This window comes from Centruroides sculpturatus, unplaced genomic scaffold (assembly GCF_000671375.1).
Source record: "Centruroides sculpturatus isolate CEXI.00-Female unplaced genomic scaffold, Cexi_2.0 scaffold831, whole genome shotgun sequence".
NCBI classification, from domain to species: Eukaryota; Metazoa; Arthropoda; class Arachnida; order Scorpiones; family Buthidae; genus Centruroides; species Centruroides sculpturatus.
The window spans coordinates 318,033-324,752 of NW_019385023.1; the positions used below are offsets into that span (position 1 = coordinate 318,033).

General features: G+C 29.5%; 2 non-coding genes across 2 annotated transcripts; both read left to right on the forward strand.

The window, feature by feature from the left end:
* The first annotated feature begins 1,586 nt into the window (after positions 1–1,586).
* Positions 1,587–1,658, forward strand: Trnap-agg. Its single transcript has one exon. It is a non-coding gene; the product is annotated as a tRNA-Pro (tRNA).
* A 1,259-nt stretch (positions 1,659–2,917) lies between these two features.
* On the forward strand, positions 2,918–2,989 carry Trnap-agg. The gene has a single exon. It is a non-coding gene; the product is annotated as a tRNA-Pro (tRNA).
* Positions 2,990–6,720: the final 3,731 nt, after the last annotated feature.

A 6,720-nucleotide genomic window follows, 5' to 3' on the forward strand; every position in this document is an offset into this window, starting at 1 on the left:
TGAGAAAGAAAGACAAAAGGCAATCGATCGTACAAAGTACAATAAATCATCAGGTAATTTATTTGATTAATTTTCGAAAGATGGGAAATAAAGTACAACTTATCAAACTATATAAAAATCTCATGAAAAACAGCAAATCTTGCACGAAAATCATTGAATCAGGACCGTGTTCAAGAACCGACTCAAATTATTCAACTTTTTTAATGATATGCTATTATAGAAGTAGACTACTTATTTTTTAAATTTCATACGGGTACCAGGATTCCTTTCCTACACCATTGTAAATATTTATTATATATAATTCATAATTCTTTATATAAATGTAATAAATAATGTTAACAGCATGGACATGATCCGTATATAATAACAGCTGATAAACTGCAAAATACCCTCTATTCTCAATATTAAAGGTGCGAAATGCATTTCGAGAACAAAATCTCGTATGGTGCCATCAGTGACCGAGTGAATAATACCACTAAACACTGATACGTGGAGTTTTCCGGGTTTTCTTCATGTGTCTATCTAAATAGGGACCAATTCAGTTTTCCATTAGAGTCTTCCTGGGTGGTACCGTCTCCTGGACAGATCGCCCACATATTGTGTTGCCATATTACAACAAACTAAACCTTCTAGATGTACTGTACAGTACAATACTGTATTGGTTTAGTTCCTTCACAAGAAATTATGTAGGAATGCTATTGTTAAAATTTATGTAAATTAATAAAAATAATAATAAGATTATATTATAATACAGATTTACTGCTCTGAAAAGGGAATTTCCTTTCTTAAAATTCATTCGGACGTGAGAATTTTTAACACCTCGAAATAAAGATTTTTCGGTAAGTTTACCCGCTGTTATACTATGTACAAATACAGTTAACATTAACAATAAAATAAAGCGGTATTTTAATGAATGGTAGTAATAAAGTGATTTTTCCAGTTGTCCCTTTTTCCTACAAAACAGTGCTTGATTCTGCAATATCGAACGATGCTTTAGATATATGCTTGAAGTAATTGGGCTGCTGGCATCTCATTCAGATGAATCACATAAGCTACTGTAAATTTAAATGTTACACAAGAAGAATTCTATATTATTTGCACTAAGGATTGCCTATTGAGAAACATTATTGTTTTCGCTATTTTTTATAACCGTAACCGCAGCAATAAGATAACATTGTTTAAATATAAAGGCTTAAAGTATAATTCAATTCATTAAGCCTTAATTCAGCCATCTTGAATTTCTCTCAGTGCCATCTATCGTAGCTTTTCATAACGAATAAAACTGAGATTAAAAGATCAAAAATACTGTTCGAATAAATATATTTATGCTGATTATAAAAAAACCAGCTTTGAAGAAACCACTTTATGCTAATAGAATAAAACAAAACAGAGTTTTAAAAAAACATTGTATATTATATTTTTTAAATAATAAAATTTAAAAAATTTTCCTAATATGATAAATTCATCGAAATAAATCATTTAGAACAAATATTTTTAAGGACCCACAAATGTGAAGTGTAAACGATCATTCCAGTGATAAAGCTTACTGTATACTTTATAAGCACAATAAGAGAACTTCAAAGTGTGGCTCGTTGGTCTAGGGGTATGATTCTCGCTTAGGGTGCGAGAGGTCCCGGGTTCAAATCCCGGACGAGCCCTCAGTTGTAACTTTTTATTTTTTATTTTGTTTTTTAAATTAATTTAATATTTATTTATCTCTTTTAAAATTTTATTCTNATTCTTTATAAATAACTTCTCTGTACACAAGAAATATTACAGGATCATTCACATATATTTATAAACGTTATTATTGTATATTTGACAATTTTTTTTGTCTGTTTCATTTCGAGGTTTTCTTCGTCTCCGGACCCATACCTATGCACCTGTTGCATCTAGTTACTGCACTAATTATAAAACACCACCCGCCATCGGTTTGCCTCAAGACTGATATCAATGCACAGACAAGACAACTTTAGGATTTGAAACTGGCACATTTTACTTACAGTATGATCTGAATGGCAGAAATAGAAATTACAATATAAAGGAAACAAAAGCACATGATGCTATAGAGAAATTTGCAACTGCAGATAATTTTATTTCCATTACTAAATGTAGGCATACAGTAACAAAAGAACTAATTGTTTAGAAGGAGGAGAAAAATTAAAGAGTAACCAAGATACAATAGAAAAGATATCACCAACAGTATATAAAATGTATGCTGACTGAACTACATAGAAATGGGCAAAGTCAGAAATTGGTTAAAAGTAAGTCCATCATTGACCATAACTAGACTCTGTAAAGATTCTGCAATATCGAACGATGCTTTAGATATATGCTTGAAGTAATTGGGCTGCTGGCATCTCATTCAGATGAATCACATAAGCTACTGTAAATTTAAATGTTACACAAGAAGAATTCTATATTATTTGCACTAAGGATTGCCTATTGAGAAACATTATTGTTTTCGCTATTTTTTATAACCGTAACCGCAGCAATAAGATAACATTGTTTAAATATAAAGGCTTAAAGTATAATTCAATTCATTAAGCCTTAATTCAGCCATCTTGAATTTCTCTCAGTGCCATCTATCGTAGCTTTTCATAACGAATAAAACTGAGATTAAAAGATCAAAAATACTGTTCGAATAAATATATTTATGCTGATTATAAAAAAACCAGCTTTGAAGAAACCACTTTATGCTAATAGAATAAAACAAAACAGAGTTTTAAAAAAACATTGTATATTATATTTTTTAAATAATAAAATTTAAAAAATTTTCCTAATATGATAAATTCATCGAAATAAATCATTTAGAACAAATATTTTTAAGGACCCACAAATGTGAAGGGTAAACGATCATTCCAGTGATAAAGCTTACTGTATACTTTATAAGCACAATAAGAGAACTTCAAAGTGTGGCTCGTTGGTCTAGGGGTATGATTCTCGCTTAGGGTGCGAGAGGTCCCGGGTTCAAATCCCGGACGAGCCCTCAGTTGTAACTTTTTATTTTTTATTTTGTTTTTTAAATTAATTTAATATTTATTTATCTCTTTTAAAATTTTATTCTTTTTTTATAATAATACTTTAGTTTTTAATACGAAAGATTAAACAGATGTTTTAATAATACTAACAATTATGAATAAAAGATGGCGCCACGATAAGATTTTGATAAATATTGTGTATACTGTATTTGTATGTATATTAAATTGAACTGTATTAAAATAGAAAATATAATTACAAAGAAAAACCGAGAAAATTCAATATAATTATACGATTTTTGTTACATTAAAAATACTATCTGACGTCACGTGGCAAGGTATTGTGTTTATAAAAATCTATATTTTTATTTTCTTTTTTATAAAAACCTGCTGCTTTACGAGAAATAAAAATAAATAATTAATAATGAATTAAAATAATTTAACGTGACAGTCGCGGCCATAGTAAAAATGGTCACTTATAATTGTGTTGTATTAAATAATATAACGAATAAATTTTCTTTTTGCAGAAAAATAATAAACAAAGAAAGAGAATATGTATAAAATAATTAAAAAAAATACAGAGAAGCGTATTAAAGAAAAGCAAAAATATTTTTATGAATGATTCTACAGATATATATTTAGTTTTAGAATAAAACCAACAGATGGCACTAATATACATATATAAAAGTTACAGTCTCGAGTTACGCACGAGATGAACTCTGATTGGATAAAATTTATTATTTTATTAACGCAAACTTTCAATTAGTTCTTTCTATTGTATTAAATTCTTAAATGTTATTTACAACGACTAAAAATTTTTGTTTAATAAATTTTGAAAAAAGTTCTCTTGTGCCATAATTATGCAAATTAGATTTGAATAGCATGCATTTCCTGTTTCACAAATAATTTTAAAAATTTAAGCAAAAACATAATTAGAAATTAATTATTTCATCTCGTGTTATAATATGTACAAATAATTCTTCTAGGCAGAAAAATAATATATTTAATTATTGTAATTAGTTGGAACGTAAAAAAAGATTATTAATAATAGTAATAAAACAATTGAAATTACGAGACTAACTTCGTAAAATATTTTATTTAATTCTATACATCTTTAATGTACAGTCGACCCCCTATAACACTGTTGATAATTCCGTTTTATATGAATTCCATGTTGTACGAGTCACTTAGATTTTACAAATACGTGTGCGGCTCACGTATTTGTAAAATCTAAGTGACTCGTGGAATTCATATAAAACATGGAACATGGAATTCATATAAAACGGAATTATCACAGTGTTATAGGGAAATCGACTGTATTTTAACTAATACCCATCCATAAACCTTTATAGATTCACTAGAAATAGATTCCTGGAGGACTTTTATGAGAAATTGGTCCGTATTAAAACGAAGAAAACCCGGAAAACCCAAAGTGGCATCCCTTTGTCCAAGCGCGAACCCACAGTGTTCAGAGGTTTTATCCATTAGACTACTGATGAGCAAGGATATAATTGAAGAGCCGAAAGCCAAAAGGATCTAAGTGCCAAAAATTCAAAAATGTGTAGTTGCCGCGTGTGTACTGTACTTCAGTAATTGTTACAAAATGATGTATAAACTAATCCTAACCATCTTTATAAGGATTTATGGCCTAGCTACAGTTGTCACGTTCAGCTAGACACACATAGCTTTGAAGATCTAGGATTAATTTATACTTTATTTTGTAACAATTACACAAACACACACTCGATTTTTTTGAACTTCTGACTTTCAACTCTTCAATTTTGGTGAATCAATTTGTTGTTAATTGCTCTAAATAGTCCCCTAGATGAAATTGTAGGGGAGAACTTGCCTCCGACGTTACAGTACAGTATAAATTAGTATAGGTAAAGTATAAAGATCTGAAGCTTGTTACTAAACATGTATGACGATTTTATTTTTTTAAATAATTTATATTAATGATAAATATTTCATCTTCATAAAGACGATTTCATGATATAATTTAGTATATCTTTATACTAATGCGATAAAAATCGCTTTGGTAATTGCCTTCGACGTCAAACTGTTTACAAGTTTTTCATGTTGAGAAATTATTCTATGTGATTATATTAGTTTTCAGCTTTAATAATCGCAGTTTTTTCTCTTGTTGCAGTTCAATTAACTCTTGAATTTATTGTTTATGTATTTTAACTAATAAATTAATTTAAATTGTGAGAAAGAAAGACAAAAGGCAATCGATCGTACAAAGTACAATAAATCATCAGGTAATTTATTTGATTAATTTTCGAAAGATGGGAAATAAAGTACAACTTATCAAACTATATAAAAATCTCATGAAAAACAGCAAATCTTGCACGAAAATCATTGAATCAGGACCGTGTTCAAGAACCGACTCAAATTATTCAACTTTTTTAATGATATGCTATTATAGAAGTAGACTACTTATTTTTTAAATTTCATACGGGTACCAGGATTCCTTTCCTACACCATTGTAAATATTTATTATATATAATTCATAATTCTTTATATAAATGTAATAAATAATGTTAACAGCATGGACATGATCCGTATATAATAACAGCTGATAAACTGCAAAATACCCTCTATTCTCAATATTAAAGGTGCGAAATGCATTTCGAGAACAAAATCTCGTATGGTGCCATCAGTGACCGAGTGAATAATACCACTAAACACTGATACGTGGAGTTTTCCGGGTTTTCTTCATGTGTCTATCTAAATAGGGACCAATTCAGTTTTCCATTAGAGTCTTCCTGGGTGGTACCGTCTCCTGGACAGATCGCCCACATATTGTGTTGCCATATTACAACAAACTAAACCTTCTAGATGTACTGTACAGTACAATACTGTATTGGTTTAGTTCCTTCACAAGAAATTATGTAGGAATGCTATTGTTAAAATTTATGTAAATTAATAAAAATAATAATAAGATTATATTATAATACAGATTTACTGCTCTGAAAAGGGAATTTCCTTTCTTAAAATTCATTCGGACGTGAGAATTTTTAACACCTCGAAATAAAGATTTTTCGGTAAGTTTACCCGCTGTTATACTATGTACAAATACAGTTAACATTAACAATAAAATAAAGCGGTATTTTAATGAATGGTAGTAATAAAGTGATTTTTCCAGTTGTCCCTTTTTCCTACAAAACAGTGCTTGTTCATTGTAAACATCATGGAATCCGCAAATTCCGATAAGCTTCCAATCGGGAACAACTGCAGATCTGAATAAGCTGGTTGGGTCCTTATTAGATCTGTTGACCATATCCACAGAAGTAAAAAAAAGTCAAAGGAACCTATGGTCTACATGTGATCCTACGCAAAATAAAGCCCCTATCTGGAATTCTGAAGACCCTCAAAATGGAGTAAAATTTAAAAGTGAAGAAATACGGAATTACTTCACAATTACTTTAATTAACAAAATGTAAAAGCATAGGAGGGATAAAAGACAAAGAGGAAAAGAAAGTAGGAAATATAGAAGAGATTTCGGGAGGATTCTGAGGAAACAGAAAAGATTGAAATCTGGAAACTGTGCGTGGCTTCCTCTCTTACTATTAATGGCAAAAGTACTTTAGAAAAGAAAATTCCATGCAAATAAGGAGGATAAAGTTGACATTGGCAATACAATTACAGTATACGTAATGCCGAATTCGAATTGTTTGGTTGAATGAAAACTTAAAATAGAAATTGAAAAACTGTTATAAATGGTTTCTTTTAAGTGAAA